Below are 21,813 nucleotides of genomic sequence, written 5' to 3'. Positions count from 1 at the left end.
CTGGTTCTAAGTCAAAAAAAGGTATCTAATTAGAGAATTGTTAGAATTCATTTAATCCAGGTAACAAAAAGAACTATAACACTTTTTAAGAGTGATGGCTATCGCTTTTTAACGCAGTTCAAATGAACAAATAGTGTTAACAAAAACTGACACATATCTAGGACTCCATGGCTTCAACAGCACCATCATCCACATTATACGTTTGTGTTTACGGCAATCTCCCGAGGTTTTCAAGGCAGATAGGCTTAGCTCTCTTTCACAGACAACACTGAGGCTTAGGATGATTGATGTCTAAACTCCAAAGCACTTCTACAATCTGGTTTTTAAAATCCAATCTGACACTTCCTGTTTTTTAATTGATAATTTAGTGCATTCTTATTTTTTGTTATTACTAACATGTCTGTCGTATTTTCCCATTTAACTCCACGCCTAAATGTGTGCTTCTTAAATTTAATCAAAGGCTCCTATATTGATAATGTTGGATCTGAATCCCAGCTAGGCAGTGAGCAGGTTACATTTATTTTTTGTGTCTAGGTCTTCTGATCTATAAAATGAGGTTAAAAATAGTACCTGTATCACAGGGCTTTTTAAAGGTTAAGTGAGTAAAGACACATAAGATGCTCATAACATTGCTTGATATATGAGACTTCTCAGTAAGTGTTGGCTGTAATTAAAAAGTAATAACCAAAGAAATTACCCTCACATGACAAAATCAGATAGCACTGCCATCACTGAGAGAGACTATTTAGAAAGTGTGGGCATACGGAATGACCCACAAATTGCATAACTTTACATAATGAGAGATTTACTTGGACAGCATATTAGGCTGGAATCACATTAGATCATGCTCTTCACGAGGGAAGGGAAGCTGTTTGATTTACCAACGTATGTCTAAACCACAGCACGATGCCTGGCTCATGTTTGGCACTCGGTAATTAATTTTTGTATGAATTGATTAATGATGACCTCTGTAAGGTGATTAAAATTTTTATACTGCATTTAACCTGATCTAATCCAGAGCCCAAAGTGCTCTTTTTGTGTCTATTTTGAGATAAATTTACCTGGTGGCACAGTGGTTAAATTTTTGCCCACAGCCATTTATGTACCGTACATTTAGACCCTTGATTGGACACCCCTGTACTTATATTTTACTTTACTTGGATTACTTTCATACAATCTTTGTTAATCCAAAAGTATTTCAAGCCCTGTGAAAGGAGGGAACGTTTTACAATCTTAGGGTCTCCCACAGTCCCTGCACAGTGCTGTGCATATGTGTGTTATAAAAAGCTGGATGAGTAGAAAAAATAAAACTAAATCAAACTGATTTATGTGATCTATAATCATCCTCATAGGTAACAGAACCGACACAGAAATTACAGGCTATATTTTAAAGGAATGTTAGAATGCAAGCTTCATTTAACTGAACTTATGAAAAGTGCAAACTTTTGTTATTAGAAGATAGCTTACTTAAATTTGATTTTCACAGGATTTTGAAAACACAAAAAAATCAATCCATAAGCATTTAATTAAGAGGAATGCTGAACAGCTCATGAGTTATAATTGAAGAAAAACTCTTTTTTCCTACCCATTGTGCCTTTAAACATATTTAATGGGGGATAAAATCTCCTACAGACCTCAAGTCTTTTCTGTTCAGCCTTGATTAATAATAGTCTTAAGATCACATTTTAAAGACCTATAATGAGTAGGATGGCCAGTCATAAGAAATGTAAGTTTCAGTGCATGTTGGAATTGAATCTTTTTTCTTTGTCTGTTAGGTCGACTTCAGGCTGTCTTGAAAAAGGACCAGGAAGGGTTCCCCCTTCTTTTTTTCCCTCCCCTCCCCACCTCCAGACTTCTGCCTGAGTGTCAGAAGGGTTCAGAAAGTTTCCCCTGACTGGTGCTGGTTTTAGATGGCTCCACTCTCTCTGAGACTGGCAGGTGTTTCAAGGTGACTTTTATCCCGGGGCTCTTTGTGGGGTCCTTGGAGCCCCCTGGTCCATTGCTCCAGCTGAGACTCCAGCCAGCAGGCCTTGTTCTCACGTTGTCCCTGCCCCAGCCCCTTCCTCATTGGCTTCCTAAGGTTTACTTGACATCACCAACTGTGTCTGTTGTTCTTCCTGTGCCTTCTGAGGGGGACCAGGACCCGTTTTACACTGACCACTGATGACACTCCTCCCGTGATTCCCCAAGGACCCCAGGACCACGGGCCTCTGCCCTGCAGGTAGGGGGGAGCATGGCTGCTGGCTGCCCAGCCCAGCCCAGCAACAATTCCCTTCCTTCTCTCTCTTTCCTGCTGCTCCAGGTGAGCAGTCACACCCTTTCATCTTTTTTTTTTTTTTGAAAAGACTTTTCAGAACTGCTTAGACTCTGTGTTGTTTATTACTGTCCAAATACATGAAGTTCTGATGAAATAAAATCATGTGGTATAGATAAAAACGGGCTATGAAAGCCCAGAGTCATTAGAGGGCCAAATTGCAGACCACCCAACAGTTCACATTTTAAGAATTTGAAACACCTAAAAATAGATAAGGTGGTTTCTGAAAAAGAAAGAAAGAGAAGGAAAGATGAAAGGAAAAAAAAAAGGAGAAGAAAAGGGGGGAGGGAGGGAGGAGAGAAGAAACCATTCAGGAAATGTTAGCTCACAAGAATACTGAGCTTAGGAAGAAGAGAAAAATGCATTAAAAAATGCATAAACTTTGTGCAGGTTAATGCAATAGTAAACAGTAGAATACATAGGCCTCCTAATACTTTTGTAATGACATACATATAATGTCTCTAGCATTTTCTTAAAATATGCAGACAGATAGAGGACCTTGAAGATGGCAGAGGAGTAAGACGTGGAGAGCACCTTCCTCCCCACAAATACATCAAAAATACACCTACGTGTGGAAAAACTCCTACAGAATACCTACTGAATGCTGGCAGAAGACCTCAGATTTCCCAAAAGCTGTGTGGCTGACAGGGTCCTAGTGCTTTGGCTGGTTGTCAGGGCTGAGCATCGGAGGTGGGAGAGCTGAGTTCAGGACATTGGTCCACTAGAGACCTCCTGGCCCCACGTAATATCAATCGGCGAGAGCTCTTCCAGAGATCTCCATCTCAACCCTAAAACCCAGCTCCACTCAACCACCAGCAAGCTCCAGTGCTGGACACCCGATGCCAAACAAATAGTAAGACAGGAACACAACCCCACCCATTAGCAGAGAGGCTGCGTAAAATCATGCTAAGTTCACAGACACCCCAAAACACACCACCGGACGTGGTCCTGCCCACCAGAAAGACAAGATCCAGCCTCAACTACCAGAACACAGGCACCAGTTCCCTCCACCAGGATGCCTATGCAACCCACTGAACCAATCTTACCCACTGAAGGCAGACACAAAAAAAATGGGAACTACGAACGTACAGCCTGTGAAAAGGACACCCCAAACACAGTAAGTTAAGCAAAATGAGAAGACAGAGAAATATGCAGCAGATAAAGGAACAAGGTAAAAACCCACCAGACCAAACAAACGAAGAGGAAACAGGCAGTCTACCTGAAAAAGAATTCAGAGTAATGATAGTAAAGATGATTCAAAATCTTGTAAATAGAATGGAGAAAACACAAGAAACATTTAACAAGGACCTAGAAGAACTACAGAGCAAACAAACAATGATGAACAACACAATAAATTAAATTAAAAATTCTCTAGAAGGACTAAATAGCAGAATAACTGAGGCAGAAGAAAGGATAAGTGACCTGGAAAATAAAATAGTGGATATAACTACTGCAGAGCAGAATAAAGAAAAAAGAATGAAAAGAAATGAGGACAGTCTCAGAGACCTCTGGGATAACATTAAACCTACCAACATTCAAATTATAGGGATCCCAGAAGAGGAAGAGAAAAAGAAAGGGACTGAGAAAATATTTGAAGAGATTATAGTTGAAAACTTCCCTAATATGGGAAAGGAAATAGTCAATCAAGTCCAGGAAGTACAGAGAGTCCCATACAGGATAAATCCAAGGGGAAACACACCAAGACACATATTAATCAAACTATCAAAAATTAAACACAAAGAAAAAATATTAAAAGCAGCAAGGGAAAAGCAACAAATAACATACAAGGGAATCCTCATAAGGGTAACAGCTTATCTTTCAGCAGAAACTCTGCAAACTAGAAGGGAGTGGCAGGACATATTTAAAGTGATGAAAGGGAAAAACCTACAACCAAGATTACTCCACCAAGCAAGGATCTTATTCAGATTCACTGGAGAAATTAAAACCTTCACAGACAAGCAAAAGCTAAGAGAATTCAGCACCACCAAACCAGCTTTAACAACAAATGCTAAAGGAACTTCTCTAAGCAGGAAACACAAGAGAAGGAAAAGATGTACAATAACAAACACAAAATAATTAAGAAAATGGTAATAGGAACATACATATTGATAATTACCTTAAATGTAAATGGATTAAATGCTCCAACCAAAAGGCATAGACTGGCTGAATGGATATAAAAACAAGACCCATATACATGCTGTCTACAAGAGACCCACTTCAGACCTAGGGAGAGATACACACTGAAAGTGAGGGGATGGAAAAAGATATTCCATGCAAATGGAAATCAAAAGAAAGCTGGAGTAGCAATTCTCATATCAGAAAAAGTAGACTTTAAAATAAAGACTACTACAAGAGAAAAAGAAGGACACAACATAATGATCAAGGGATCAATGCAAGAAGATATAACAATTGTAAATGTTTATGCACCCAACATAGGAGCATCTCAATACATAAGGCAAAGGCTAACAGCCATAAAAGGGAAAATGGACGGCAACAAAATAATAGTAGGGGACTTTAACACCCCACTTTCACCAATGGACAGGTCAACCAAAATGAAACCAAATGAGGAAACACAAGCTTTAAATGATACATTAAATGAGATGGACTTAAATGATATTTATAGGACATTCCATCCAAAAACAGCAGATTACACTTTCTTCTCAAGTGCTCATGGAACATTCTCCAGGATAGATCATACCTTAGGTCACAAATCAAGCCTTGGTAAATTTAAGAAAATTTAAATAGTACCAAGTATCTTTTCCGACCACAATGCTGTGAGACTAGATATCAATTACAAGAAAAACTGTAAAAAATACAAACACCTTGGGCTTCCCCGGTGGTGGAGTTGTTGAGAGTCCGCCTGCTGACGCAGGGGAGACGGGTTCATGCCCTGGTCTGGGAAGATACCACATGCCACGGAGTGGCTGCGCCCGTTAGCCATGGCCGCTGGGACTGCGCATCTGGAGCCTGTGCTCTGCAACGGGAGAGGCCACAACACAGAGAGGCCTACGTACCGCAAAACAAACAAACAAACAAACAAATGGAGGCTAAACAATACACTACTAAATAACCAAGAGATCACTGAAGAAATCAAAGAGGAAATCTAAAAATACCTAGAAACGAAGGACAATGAAAACACGACGGCCCAAAACCTATGAGATGCAGCAAAAGCAGTTCGAAGAGGGAAGTTTATAGCAATACAATCCTACCTCAAGAAACAAGAAAAATCTCAAATAAACAACCTAACCTTACACCTAAAGCAATTAGAAAAGAAGAACAAGAAAACCCCCAAAGTTAGCAGAAGGAAAGAAATCATAAAGATCAAATCAAAAATAAGTGAAAAAGAAGTGAAGGAAACGATAGCAAAGATCAATGAAACTAAAAGTTGGTTCTTTGAGAAGATAAACAAAATTGATAAACCATTAGCAGACTCATCAAGAAAAAGGGAGAAGACTCAAATCAACAGAATTAGAAATGTAAGAGGAGAACTAACAACTGACACTGCAGAAATACAAAGGATCATGAGACATTAGTATAAGCAACTCTATGCCAATAAAGTGGACGACCTGGAAGAAATGGACATTCTTAGAAAAGCAAAACCTTCCAAGACTGAACCAGGAAGAAATAGAAAATAGAAGAGATGAATCACAAGCACTGAAATTGAGACTGTGATTAAAAATCTTCCAACCAACAAAAGCCAGGACCAGATGACTTCACAGGCAAATTCTATCAAACATTTAGAGAAGAGCAAACACCTATCCTTCTCAAACTCTTTCAAAATATAGCAGAGGGAGGAACACTCCCAAACTCATTCTACAAGGCCACCATCACCCTGATACCAAAACCAGAGAAGGATGTTACAAAAAATGAAAACTACAGGCCAATATCATTGATGAATATAGATGTAAAGATCCTCAACAAAATATTAGCGAACAGAATCCAGCAGCACATTAAAGGATCATACACCATGATCAAGTGGGGTTGATCCCAGGAATGCAAGGATTCTTAAATATATGCAAATCAGTCAGTGTGACACACCGTATTAACAAATTGAAGGAGAAAAACCATGTGATCATCATGTAGATGCAGAAAAAGCTTTTGATAAAATTCCACACCCATTTATGACAAGAATTCTCCAGAAAGTAGGCACAGAGGGAACTTACCTCAACATAATAAATGCCATATATGACAAACCCACAGCCAACATTGTTCCCAATGGTGAAAAACTGAAACCATTTCCACTAAAATCAGGAACAAGACAAGGTTGCCCACTCTCACTACTATTATTCAACATAGTTTTGGAAGTTTTAGACACAGCAGTCAGAGAAGAAAAAGAAATAAAAGGAATCCAAATTGGAAAAGAGGAAGTAAAGCTGTCATTGTTTGCAGATGACATGATACTATACATAGTGAATCCTAAAGATGCTACCAGAAAACCACTAGAGCTAATCAATGAATTTGGTAAAATAGCAGGATACAAAATTAATGCACAGAAATCTCTTGCACTCCTATACACTAATGATGAAGAATCTGAAAGAGAAATTAAGGAAACACTCCCATTGGCCATTGCAACAAAAAGAATAATATACCTAGGAATAAACCTACCTAAAGAGACAAAAGACCTGTATGCAGAAAACTATAAGACGCTGATGAAAGAAATTAAAGATGATACAAACAGATGGAGAGATATAACATGTTCTTGGATTGGAAGAATCAACATTGTGAAAATGACTATATTACCCATAGTAATCTACAGATTCAGTGCAATCCCTATCAAACCACCAGTGGCATTTTTCACAGAACTAGAACAAAAAATGTCACAATATGTATGGGAACACAAAAGACCCCAAATAGCCAAAGCAATCTTGAGAAAGAAAAACGGAGCTGGAGGAATCAGGCTCCCTGATTCACACTATACTACAAAGCTACAGTAATCAAGACAGTATAGTACTGGCACAAAAACAGAAATATAGATCAATGGAACAGGATAGAAAGCCCAGTATAAACGCACATATGGTCATTGTATCTTTGATAAACGAGGCAAGAATATATAATGGAGAAAAAGACAGCCTCTTCAATAAGTGGTGCTGGGAAAACTGGACAGCTACATGTAAAAGAATGAAATTAGAACATTCTCCAACACCACACACAAACTCAAAATGGTTAAAAACCTAAATGTAAGGCCAGACACTATAAAACTCTTAGAGGAAAACATAGGCAGAACACTCTATGACATAAATCACAGCAAGATCCTTTTTGACCCACCTCCTAGAGAAAAGGAAATAAAAACAAAAATAAACAAATGGAACCTAATGAAACTTGAAAGCTTTTGCACAGCAAAGGAAACCATTAACAAAATGAAAAGACAACCCTCAGAAGGGGAGAAAATATTTGTAAGTGAAGCAACTGACAAAGGATTAATCTCCAAAATATACAAGTAGCTCATGCAGCTCAATATCAAAAAAAACCAAACAATCCAATCCAAAAATGGACAGAAGACCTAAATAGACATTTCTCCAAAGATATACAGATTGCCAACAAACACATGAAAGGATGCTCAAAACCACTAATCATTAGAGAAATGCAACTCAAAACTACAATGCGGTATCACCTCATACCAGTCAGAATGGCCATCATCAAAAAATCTACAAACAATAAATGCTGGAGAGGGTGTGGAGAATAGGGAACCCTCTTGCACTGTTGGTGGGAATGTAAATTGATACAGCCACTATGGAGAACAGTATGGAGGTTCCTTAAAAAACTAAAAATAGAACTATCATATGACTGAGCAATCCCACTACTGGGCATATACCCTGAGAAAATCATAATTCCAAGAGTTATGTACTACAATGTTCATTGCAGCTCTATTTACAATAGCCCGGAGCTGGAAGCAACCTAAGTGTCCATCGACAGATGAATGGATAAAGAAGATGGAATATTACTCAGCCATGAAATGAAATGAAATTGAGTTATTTGTAGTGAGGTGAATGGACCTAGAGTCTGACATACAGAGTGAAGTAAGTCAGAAAGAGAAAAAAAGAAAATACCATATGCTAAAAAAAAAAAAAAAAATTGTTCTGAAGAACCTAGGGGCCGGACAGGAATAAAGACACAGATGTAGAGAGTGGACTTGAGGACACGGGAAGGGGGAAGGGTAAGCTGGGACGAAGTGAGAGAGTGGCATGGACATATATACACTACCAAATGTAAAACAGATAGCTAGTGGGAAGCAGCCACATAGCACAGGGTGATCAGCTCGGTGTTTTGTGATGACCTAGAGGGGTGGGATAGGGAGGGTGGGAGGGAGATGCAAGAGGGAGGAGATATGGGGATATATGTACATGTATAACTGATACACTTTGTTATAAAGCAGAAACTAACACAACATTGTAAAGTAATCATACTCCAATAAAGATGTTTAAAAAACTGCAGACACTATTTAAGAATCATTCTAGAGAAAAACACATATTTTTTTAAAGGATGGGGGTGGGGAGAGGAAGTATGATCTCAGGTCAGATCCCCACAGATGTACAAAGATGAAACTCTGTTTTTTTGGTAATTCTAGCAGTTACAGCAGCAAAAGTTTGTTGTAAGGATGTTGGCTGGTTTTAAGAGGGTTATTTTCAAATATAAACTTACAGCTCCATTTGTAAAAAAATCTTTGCGATAAGTTAATTTTATTAAACCTGAAATATGTCTATATTGACATCTCTTTCTAAGATAAAATAAAAGTAGCAGAGTTGTGAATGGCTAAGGGGTATAAGCTTTAAAACAAATGTGAACCCTCTTTGGGCTCCTCTCACACAAATGGTACAGACTCTTAAGTACAATAAACTTCCTTATAAACCTTTTATATTCCTCAGGTAGGTGGAGCATCTAGTCTAAGTTGCCCTTCCCCCCCTCTCCCCAAATTTAGGTGAGTGTGGAGTCTCCTTGAAGCTGCTCCCACTCGTTGGGGTTACAGTGTAGCTCCCAACCCTACACTTGAGGGTTGGGCTACAGCTCGGCACAGCAGCAAGTCTCCAGAGAAAACTCTACTCAGACTCACTCCTTCAAACTGCCTCTCAAGGGCTTCCCTTGTGGTGCAGGAGATAGGAATCTGCCTGCCAATGCAGGGGACACAGGTTTGATCCCTGGTCTGGGAAGATCCCACATGCCGCGGATCAACTAAGCCCGTGCGCCACAGCTACTGAGCCTGCACTCTAGAGCCCGCAAACCATGACTGCTGAGCCCACATGCCACAACTACTAAGGCCGTGCACCTCAAGCCCGTGCTCCGCAACAAGAGAAGCCACCGTGAGGAGAGGCCCGTGCACCGCAACGAAGAGTAGCCCCCGCTTGCCACAACTAGAGAAAGCCCGCTCACAGCAACGAAGACCCAACACAGCCAAAAATAAATTAAAAAATTAACTATAAAAAAAAACTGCCTCTCAAGAGTTTTCACATACACTCGAAATGAGCAAACATTTCAAAAGCCTAAAGTCTGTCATCTGTCTTGATTTTGACATTCTGCACTATAGCCTCTCATAACTCACTTTGGTTCCTGACAGCAACCATATTTTGACCTCCTAGTTGAAACTTTAATTTGCTGTTTTCTTAAATTTACAAAACCCCTACTCTGTACACGACCCTCACAGAGGATTGTAAGATACGCAAAGCAGAAGAGACAGACCTGATCTCAATATGCTTACAGCATAATGGAAATACAGAAATACACTGAAAATATGGAAAATGCACAGTATACGGCAGGTTCTCAATGAGTGTATGGAAAATATGTGAGGATCAAACTCAGGGAACATTAGAGAAGATTTAGCCAAATTTTAAAGAAAAAGCACTGAATAAGAGATCATCACAAATCTTAGGAAAACTCAAAAATTTAAATTACATCAGTAAACAAATGTTGATTACATATCTACCGTGTATAGAATACTGTGGATAACATGGAATAAAAACTGGTCCTTGCTCTCAGTGAGTTTAATGGAAAAGCAAGACAAATTTGTCAAATATTAAATGATAGTGTAAATCAAGACAACACTGAAGAGAACACTGAACAGTGTATAATGAATTCCAAGTGAATTGTATGAACAACAGCTGCTCTGGACAGAGAGAGAGCGTTTCAGGCTGGGCTGGGAAGATTTTGTAGTGATAGGATTTTAGATAGGTTTTCAAGTATGACAAAGATCGGCAAAAGTAACTGAATACTCAAAAACTCTTTCATGGAAAACCATACGCCATTCTGAGGTGACAGTGTGTTTGGCAATCTAGTTGGGATGGAGGATTTACATAGGAAAAGCAAGTCAGAAAGATTAAATGTAGCCAGAGTGAAGAAGGTCTGGAATTTAGGGAGTTTTTAATTATATTTTTTAATTAATTTGTTTACTTATTTATTTTTGGAAGGCAGTGGGGAATAAACTGGTAGTTGTTGGATGGAAGACCAAAGTGGTTTCGTGTAAAGACCAATCCCACAGGGATCTGTAACAGAGTGAAGTGGGAAGAAAACAGAGACAGGAACATGCTAGACAGTTGTTAAAATTGCCCACACGTGGGTTTCCCTGGTGGTGCAGTGGTTGAGAGTCCGCCTGCCGATGCAGGGGATACGGGTTTGTGCCCCAGTCTGCGAGGATCCCACATGCTGTGGAGCGGCTGGGCCCGTGAGCCGTGGCCACTGAGCCTGCGCGTCCGGAGCTTGTGCTCCGCAACGGGAGAGGCCACAGCGGCGAGAGGCCCGCGTACTGCAAAAAAAAAAAAAAAAAAAAAAAAAAATTGTCCACACCTAAGATTATGAGGGCCTACTATCAGACATTTATTCCTTTATAATTTACAATACCCTTTCATTTATCATTGTCAGCAAATAAGTACAGAGGGTGATAATTTCTTTACACTTCCTTACTGTATTTTATCTTGTAATTCCTAAATTTATATATTTAATCTTTCACAACATAACAATCAATCACTTGATTATGTATTTTCTTTAAATATAAACAGAGAAACTAGTTTTAAATTTTACCTTCATGGAGGAAAAAAAAGATAAGGAGAGAAAGCCCATATTTAGGTCAATAGTCTGAAGAAAATAAGAAGAATTAAATATTAAAAGTAGAATGATACACAGTAATTTATGCTTTTACTTTGTTTAAAATCTGTTCTATTGACATCTCCAACATAAAATAAGGTTAGACATATTTATTTGATGGACCCAGAAAACTAAAGTAGGAAGAAAGATTGAAACTTCTTTTATTGGCTATTTGACTGGCTCAGCAAAGAAGATCTGCTGTCAATCAAGATAAAAGGATTAGGCAATATTTGTGGGATTACCTGTGTCATTCAGTCTTCTTAATTGGGTATTTTAGTTGACAATGAATTGGTTATTTATGTCCATGTATTTATAGTACGAGGTGGATTGCTTGAAGCTGACTGTTATTTTGTTTATGTGAAGTAAATTCATTTCATTCAAAAGGGTCACTGCTTTTATTTTTCTAAAATTCTTTTATATGCATATATGATTCTATGATAAGATTGTATTTCAAAAAATAATCAGGATAGGGAAAAGTCCTATTACTTGGAATATCCCATATTTACATCAGAATAAATTATATTAATGGATAAAAAGGACATAGACTTTATGTTTAATATAAATATCATGGGCTATTAAAATGACCTTGCTATATTCCCACTTTATTGAAAGTCATGGTTAATGAAGTTATCAGAATATTATTTCTACAAAAACCTATGTACATATAAGTTTCATCTTTCTCTATTTTAATTGACTTAGGTTTTTTTTAATTTTATTTTAATAAATAGAAATCAAGAAAAAATTAAAGTCCAAGGACTCCTTGAATAAGTATTTCCTTTACTCATTACTTTCTGTTCCTCAAAACTTCTAATTTTCAGTTGATAGTAATATCTAATATAGCATTAATAGTAGTTGCTAAATAACATCTTAAAAACTCTAACAATGGTACCAATTACCTTATACAAGTAATAAGAAAAGAGTGAGTTACCTATGAGCATGATCATTAAAATGTGAAAACCCTGTGTCCTGGCTCCAAACATTTTTCTGTAGCAAAAGAGATATCCATCCAAACATCTACTAGGTTGACAGGACCAGTTTCTGATGATTTTCTTCTATTTCCAAAAGTGTGTCACCTTCTCCCTTCAGGCAGAGAGTGTGAGGACTTAGTTTGGGTGCCAGATCCGTGGGGCTTAGTGTAAGACCCGTTTGTGCTACTTACCAAGCAGACTTGTGACATTCTTAGTCCCTACTTACACATGGGGCCTCCCCTTTTTAAGTCACAAGAGTGAACACTGACACTTTTATCACAGAAAAATGAGTTTTGGGGGACTCTACGGACAGATTGCCATTTTTGGTAACTTCTATCATGGAAAATTAGAGCTTGGTTTTATCTTTTTCTTCACAACAGAAATGCTGTTTTTTGGTTTTGTTTTAACTCTGTTTTGTTCTGTTTTGCTTTTGAATAGCAGTTAAGAAATTCATGGCAACTTCAAATCCATTGAATATCTATGCATGGAATTGGAAAAGAGAAATCAAGAAAACAGTAGAGTTTTCATTAGACTTAGACTGTGGCAAAAGAGTTATTTGTGCCATGCTCTCAGGCTTAAACTCCACTCTCTATGAAAAAATAACCATGCTCTACTCGTCTTAAATACAATGGTATTTGATTTTGTACAACAGAACAATTTGAGCCGGCGAGGTGTTTGGGATGTACTTAGAGTAACTGGTGCTTGACATTTTTTAAAAACATTTTCTGAGAGGCAGACCTGAGGATGTGCAGAGGTTTTACTCGGGCAGTACAGGGTGAGACATCACCAAGCCTTAAAAGTCTGCCATGGATCTAAGGCTGGTAAGCTGTGGTGGAAACCAGGTGGTGAGGGAGGCAGGAAAGAGACAAAGCCGGCGTCGTTGCAGTAGTGTACTTCTTCACTCGTTTGTTATTGGTTCACCTTTTACCTGTGACCTGTGCTGGACGAATGTGCTCCATTCATTTATTATTCATTCAACCTTTTAGCAGTGCTGGAAATAGGATGGTGGGTAAATGGAGCCTGGGTTCTGTTTCACGGGGTACACAGTTTGGCCAAGTTTATAGCCCTATGGAGAGCTGGGCAGACGGGGACCTTGGGGACTGCAGGACAAAGCTAGGCCATGGGGGCTAGAGGGGAGGATGGGGTGGGGAAGACAAGCAACGTATTCAGAGTTCCAATCAATGGATCAGCTCAGAGAGACGTTTCCAGCAATCATCAGGGAGCCAGGATAATGAAGTAGAATAAACAGGGAATAGGAGCCTTGAAAATTGATTTTCAAATGCCAACTTTGATACTAGGCTAGGAGAACCCAGGCGAGTAGCTACTTTTTTTAAGTTGAAGTTTATCTATAAAGTGGACATAATAAAGCCTATTAAACGGTTATTTTGTGTGAACAAAGTGGGAACTATAATTGCTTGGGGCATAGTATTTTAAAACAGTTTCAGTAGTGTGAGTGAGTGTGTGTGTGTGTGTGTGTGTTTAATGAATAGGTGAACTTGAGCATAAATGACTTGGATAAAAATATAGAAGGTTTACCAAATTTGCAGGCAACATGAACTTGTTAAACATAATGACTGCTCTGAAGCAGAAATGATGGTCTAACCCAGCAGTCACTTCCCCAACTCATCCCACCCACCTTCCTTATGGGGAGAATATGCCTCCATTGAAAGCATATCGTTTCCCCCTTTCCTGTTTACTCATTTCTGTCCACCTCTAACCTTAAAAACCAAACTATAGGAATGAGATTACTAAGCAATTGAAACTAACTTTTGACTTATGCTCTCCTGACTACACATCATGCTTGTCTAACTTGTTGATTCTTTTCCTAGATAAAAAGAAGTAAGAATGAAGAATTAAGTAGTTAAAGAATGATTAGCTCTCTACCCCCAAGAGCCCCTAAGGACTCCTGCAGGCTGGTCACATGGGCAAGATAACATCTGAAGAGAGAGTCACCCAGCCGTCACTTGATGGAGAATGATGCAAAACCCAAACTCCTGCCTTGATGATTCACTGAGATTCTTCACTCCCCCCCACCATTTTTCCTTTTACAAACCATCGGGGCTCAGAGAAGAACTAAATGAAATAGACACGAAGAAAACAAGAGCAAAGATCAATGAGACTAAAAGCTGGCTCTTTGAGAAGATAAACAAAATTGATAAACCTTTAGTCAGACTCAACAAGAAAAAAAAGGAGAAGACTCAAATAAATAAAGTTAGAAATAAAAAAGAAGTTACAACTGACACCACAGAAAATCAAAGGTTCATAAGAGACTACTACAAGCAACTATATGCCAATAAAATGGACAACCTAGAAGAAGTGGGTAAATTCCTAGAAAGGTACAACTTTCCAAGACTGAACAAGGAAGAAATAGAAAATATGAACAGACCAATCACAAGTACTGAAATTGAAACTGTGATTAAAAAACTTCCAGCAGACAAAAGTCCAGGATCAGATTGTGTCACAAGCGAATTCTATCAAGCATTTAGAGAAGAGCTAACTCCTATCTTTCTCAAACTCTTCCAAAAAATTGCAGAGGCAGGAACACTCCCAAGCTAATTCCAGGAGGCCACCATCACCCTGATATCAGAACCAGGCAGAGATATCACAAAAAAAGAAAATTGCAGGCTGATATCACTGATGAACATAGACGCAAAAATCCTAACAAAATACTAGCAAAATGAATCCAACAACACATGAAAAGGATCATACACCATGACCAAGTGGGATTTATCCCAGGGGTGCAATGATTCTTCAATATATGCAAATCAATCAATGTGATACATTATATTAACAAATTAAGGAATAAAAACCATATGATCATCTCAGTAGATACAGAAAAAGCTTTTGACAAAATTCAACATCCACTCATGATAAAAACGCTCCAGAAAGTGGGCAAAGAGGGAACATAACTCAACATAATAAAAGCTATTTATGACAAAACCACAGCCAACATCATTCTCAATGGTGAAAAGCTGAAAGCATTTCCACTAAGATCAGGAACAAGACAAGGATGTCCACTCTCACCACTTTTATTCAACATAGTTTTGGAAGCCCTAGCCATGGCAATCAGAGAAGAAAAAGAAATAAATGGAATCCAAATAGGAAAAGAAGAAGTAAAATTGTCACTGTTTGCAATGACATGATACTATACATAGAAAATCCTAAGGTGCTACCAGAAAACTACTAGAGCTTATCAATGAATTTGGTAAAGTTGTAGGATACGAAATTAATGCACAGAAATCACTTGCATTCCTATACACTAACAATGAAAGATCAGAAAGAGAAATTAAGGAAACAATTCCATTTACCATCACATCAAAAAGAATAAAATACCTAGGAATAAACCTACCTAAGGAGGCAAAAGACCTGTACTCAGAAAACTGTAAGATGCTAATGAAAGAAATCAAAGATGACACAAACAGATAGAGAGATAGATCAGGTTCTTGGACTGGAAGAATCAACATTGTAAAAATGACTATACTACAAAAAGCAATCTACAGATTCAATGCAATCCCTATCAAATTACCAGTGGCATTTTTCACAGCATTGGAACAAAAAATTTTACAATTTGTATGGGAACACAAAAGACCCCAAATAGCCAAAGCAATCTTGAGAAAGAAAGCCAGAGCTGGAGGAATCAGGCTCCCTGACTTCAGACTATACTACAAAGCTACGGTCATCAAAACAGTATGGTACTGGCACAAAAACAGAACTATAGATCAAGGGAACAGGATAGAAAGTTCAGAGATAAAGCCACGCACCTATGGTCACCTAATCTATGACAAACGAGGCAAGAATATACAGTGGAGAAAAAGACAGTCTCTTCAATAAGTGGTGCTGGGAAAGCTGGACAGCTACATGTAAAGGAATGAAATTAGAACATTCTCCTACACCATACACAAAAATAAACTCAAAATGGATTAAAGACCTAAATGTAAGGCCAGACACTATAAAACTCTTAGAGGAAAACATAGGCAGAACACTCTCTGACATAAACCGCAGCAGTATCTTTTTTGATCTACCTCCAGAGTAATGAAAATAAAAACAAAAATAAAAAATGGGACCTAATTAACCTTAAAAGCTTTTGCACAGCAAACCATAAACAAAATGAAAAGACAACCCACAAAATGGGAGAAACTATTTGCAAATGAAGCAACCAACAAGGGATTAATCTCCAAAATATACAAACAGCTCATGCAGCTCAATATCAAAAAAACAAACAATCTAATCAAAAAATGGGCAGAAGATCTAAATAGACATTTCTCCAAAGAAGACATACAGGTAGCTGAAATGAACATGAAAAGATGCTCAACATCACTAATTATTAGAGAAATGCAAATCAAAACTACAATGAGATATCACCTCACACCAGTCAGAATGGCCATGATCAAAAAATCTAGAAACAATAAATGCTGGAGAAGGTGTGGAGAAAATGGAACCTTCCTACACTGTGGTGGGAATGTACATTGATACAGCCACTATGAAGAACAGTACAGAGTTTCCTTAAAAAACTAAAAATAGAGCTACTATATAATCCAGCAATCCCACTCCTGGGCATATATCTGGAGAAAACCATAATTTGAAAAGATACATGTACCGCAATGTTCATTGTAGCACTATTTACAATACCTAGGACAGAGAAGCAACCTAAATGTCTATCAACAGAGGAATGGATAAGAAGATGTGATACATATATACAATGGAATATTACTCAACCATAAAAAAGAACAAAATAATGCTATTTGCAGCAACATGGATGGACCTAAAGATTGTCATACTGAGTGAAGTAAGTCAGATGGAGAAAGACAAATATCATATGATATTGCTTATATGTGGAATCTTAAAATGGTACAAATGAACCTATTTACAAAACAGAAATAGAGTCACAGATGTAGAAAACAAACTTATGGTTACCAAGGGGGAAAGAAGAGGGGAGGGATACATTGGTAGATTGGGATTGACATATACACACTACTATATGTAAAATAGATAACTAATAAGGACCTACTTTATAGCACAGGGAGCCCTACTCAATACTCTGTAATGACCTATATGGGAATAGAATCTAAAGAAGAGTGGAGGTATGTATATGTATAACTGATTCACTTTGCTGCACACCTGAAACTAACTAGTTGATTGTAAATCAACTACGCTCCTATGAAAACTAATTAAAAAAAAACCATCATGGCTGAGCAGAATCTTCAGAGTTGGTCTCTAGACACGAGTCCACCTTCTCCCCAGATTGCTGGCTTTTCTGATTTAAGCAACTTTCCTTTCTACTGACACTTGCCTCTCGAATTATTGGCTTATGAGTGGCCAGCAGCAGAACCTGGGTTCAGTAACACCACCATAAATGATGCAAATGACAAATATATTCTTTCACATCCTCCTTTACAGCTGGGTCATGGGCATGTGACCCAGTCCTGGGCAACAGGGCCTGAGGGAGTTCCGCTAGGGGGACTCTGGGAAGGGCTTTCCTTGCTAATATGAAAAGACATGTCCCTTTAGTCTGACATCGTCTTGTACAGATATGTTTCCGGAACAGCATTAAACATGCTACAGCCATGGGAGATACGTTCAAAACACATGGCAGGATACTGAGAATGTGAATCCTAAATTTTCCTAAAAATAATAGATTTTCCTGAATTTATAATTCATTATCAGGTGTGTATTTTCTTTTTATCCAAAAGCATCCTGACTGAAGATGTTACACTTATCAGGATCAAGAAAGATCTGTATAGGCAAGAACAATGTACTCTAAAAGGAACTTTATCAAAGAAAAATGTAAACTTGTACATTTTGTCCTTACCTTAAATTTTATTAAAATTTAAACAAGCCTGAGAAGAGTGCATAAAAAATTGTATAGGACATGAAAGTGAGGATTAAAGAAAACAGTGGGATGTATAGCCTGAAAATGTGTATTACAGTTAGAAACAGATGTAAACCCAGCACCACAGATAGAGCTAAATAACATGGCACTTGACAAAAAAAAAGAGAAAGAAAATGAGGATTTTAACACAATACATGCAGATTTAGAAAACATTACGTGAGTACATGCAAATTAATGTCTATATGTCTAATATATTACTGAGATTTCCAAAAGGAGGGAAGAAAAAAATGAACAGTGGATAGAGGAAGGAATAGAAGAGAATAGAAATAAAACAGGCAAGCCAAGATTCCCATGCAAACCAGACAAGACAGTTTACCATGAGCTGAGAAGAGTTAACACTTTTCACTTGAGATTAAGCAGCCACAAAATTGGAGGAGACATAGTTTATCAGTTGAAGACATAGGAGCTTCAACTGATAATAAACTTAATAACAACCAATAATAATTATTATTAACATTTATAGAGTGTATTACAGTTTATGGTTTACTTTCATATATATTATCCCAATTTATCATTGAAGTATGGATCCATGGTGGTGTAGCTTCCAAAATTTTATGTGGTTTTGGGGCTTTCACAGGGAATGATAGTATCTAGGGAAAGAAAAGGATAATCCCTCTCCAATTCCAGGTTTGATCTCAAAATATTTTTGTTGTTTCAAATCCTTTAATGGGAAAAGTTAAAACATGCACAATCCAGTAAGGAAAGCTATTATAATTGTAATATATTATAATTGAAATCATGTCACTGGAGAAATTCTTGAAGAAAATGAGGATATTTAACCCAGAGAAAAGCGGGTACTAGGGCACATCAGAAAGGTCTGCATGGAACTGAAAGTCCATCCCATGAAATTTTTTGTTTGGTCCTACCAGGGAAAAGTGGCACCAATGGTAAGATGCCATAGGATGTTATATTCATGCTCACTACACAGAATCTCCTAGTAATAGATGCTGCAAAGCATAGAATCAGCTGCCTTGAGAGACAGGAAGTTTCCTGACCTTGAAGATGTGCACATTTAGAAAGGATTGCCATTCAGCATGGATGTTATACAGGAAATTAAAGAAAAGATGGGCTATATAGTTCAATGGCCTCTAATGATTTTTTTAGCCCTGAGATTCTTTCATCATTTCTAAGTAAAAGACGTGCTGTATGCATCACTGCTAAGGAAATAATATAGGCAGAGAACATGCTGAATATAATAAGCTCCAACATCTTCATAACCTTGTCACAGCTTTTAAAATCTGTACAAAAGAGAGAGCAGTATGTTCCTTAGAAGGCTGCTACAAGGAATCCATGAGACAGTTGTTCTAAGCTTGTAAGTCCAGGTCCTGCTAGGGGCTTATCCAGCACTGCTTGTCTTGCCAAAATCTCCTACCTCCATTTTTATTTGCTCAAGAAGGTAGTTAGGTTTTTTGGTATCCATAATTTACTCTGAGTTGATTACAGTTAAATTCCACGTTTCCAGAGGTCACTGGAAGTGATCTCAACCATCCAGAACATAATCATGAAGATATATTCTAAAAGCGTCTATGTTTAAAAACAGAGATTGCAAATTTATTAACTATGTCCTCAGGCCCTTGTTCACCATTTATTATTATTTTAGACACAATTAAAATAAGCTTGATTATCCAGTATCCAGGAAAAGAAAAGGGGAAGCTACCATGTATATTTTTAGCAACAAGAGATGAGAGTTGAGAGCTGGACAATGCATGTGAGTAGGTGGAGCCCAAGATCTAGTCCAGGCACTGTGTGAAGGGTCTCAGCTATGTGGACATTTAATTATTTCAGTAACAACAGAGTGTGTTGCTATCTTCATTTCACAGATGATGAAACTGAGCCAAGGTGTGACTGGTGCCCCAATCTGCCTAACTCCTGAGATGAGCCTTTTTCTTTTCTTCTAAGTCATGCTGCCTCCAAGGAAAATAATACAATGAGCTGGCATAAAATAATATAGGACAGTATAGCACTTGGGAGACATTGAAAATAGGAACAAAATCAATATCTATCTTAAGGCCTCATCGCATAGGACAATGACATAACATAAATCAATAACAAAAGTCATCAATAAAATACATAACTGCATGCAAACTTTTCCACCCAGAAATGCAAGAAAATGTGTAATATATTTCTGAAATATTTTAATGCAAATGGTTAAAACACATTTTCCCACAAGAATTATAAAAATGTGTTATGTCTTTTACATTGGCCACCCCACCAACCTTCATGACATCAGATGAACATGGTTCTACCACTGGTGATTATTTTGTTTATTAAGACACGTATGTGTACAGCATAGTGCATGGGGCTGTTTCTTCAGCATCCATTCCTCTGATCTATTTCATTATTACACTATTTTAAAGTTTTGATTCAAGAGACACATACACACACTCTCTAGACCTGACATTTGTTCAGAGCCGTACAGCAGCTCAGATAAAAATACCGAGCCTAGAGGAAGATTTGATTCAGTCTATTGTGTGAAAAGTATGCTGGGATCTTCAAACGAAAGACAAAAGAGCTGCAAAAAAGCTTTTCATTTCAGGTCTACAATTCATTTGATTTTTGCACTTCAAAAGTCCCACTTTGAAGCCCAACGGAGATGAGGGAGTGATTTTTAGTTATTTTATGGACTAACAAGTAGAAAATACAGCATTGCACATACTCACTCTTGTTTTCTTTATTTTGAAAAGTAATTTCAGAGAAACTCAATCCAGTTCAACCAGAACTATCCTAATTGGCTTTGATCAGTAAATCATCAGAAATGGCTCTGCTCTTGCTTAGTCCTTTTCCCCCTCTTGTCAAAAGTGAATGATAAAACACTCAGGTTACGATGAATTACAAAAACCTGCTTTGTGCTGGGTTGGATGAGTTGCTATTCCACGTAATGTTTGCTTTCTCTCTGCCATGGTAAGAAGTGCATTTCCATTCTTTGGTAGTGACAATCGTTCTCTCACACGTTTATTAATATTTTGTTCTGCACAGCCACAAAATAACGTCCAAGGCTGAGGAAATGTCTGACCTGGTGAGGCCTGACATTCAAGGCCGTCTACAATCTGGCTTTTATTTACGACACTGCCCCTGCCCCCATCCCCGGCATTACTTTCCACTGCCTGCTACATAAAGGGTCTATATTAAAACACTTTTAGTGGAATGAAAATTGAAGCACATTCAAAGCGTTCTCCCTCTCTCCACTTGTTCAAAATCCCAACTTTCTTCCCGGGCTCAGCTTAGCGGGTGTTCAGGCCTATGGAATGCCTTCCTTGGAAAGTCTCAGTGATACTCTGCCCTCAACAATCCCAGGCTTGTCCCCGTGGAACCCAGAATTGACTACGTTGTAGTGCTACTTATTGTTTAATATTTGTGACTTGCTTTCCTCCAACTGCATTGTAAGGTTTGTAAGTGTGAATGCCTCTATCTTTAATTTCTAGTTCACTGCATTATACAACAGTACTGATACTGTGAACAGTACTGCACAATGGTACAGTATAATGTGTGTATTTCTGATGAAATGTATGCAGTACTGTCCTATGTTTCCAGAATTAAAGCAAACATGCATTCAGTCTTTCTCATACATAAAA

At 38.0% G+C, this 21,813-nt stretch overlaps 1 protein-coding gene across 3 annotated transcripts in view; it reads right to left on the bottom strand.

Moving 5' to 3' along the window:
• CRB1 (crumbs cell polarity complex component 1) overlaps positions 1–21,813 on the bottom strand; it is a 246,548-nt gene that overhangs the window by 55,358 nt on the left and 169,377 nt on the right. The gene's annotated exons all lie outside the window — the stretch shown is intronic.

Source organism: Mesoplodon mirus, assembly GCF_964341445.2.
Source record: "Mesoplodon mirus genome assembly, chromosome: 3".
NCBI classification, from domain to species: Eukaryota; Metazoa; Chordata; class Mammalia; order Artiodactyla; family Ziphiidae; genus Mesoplodon; species Mesoplodon mirus.
Note: the sequence above shows the minus strand (reverse complement) of the source record. Positions and strands in the feature narration are given on the sequence as shown.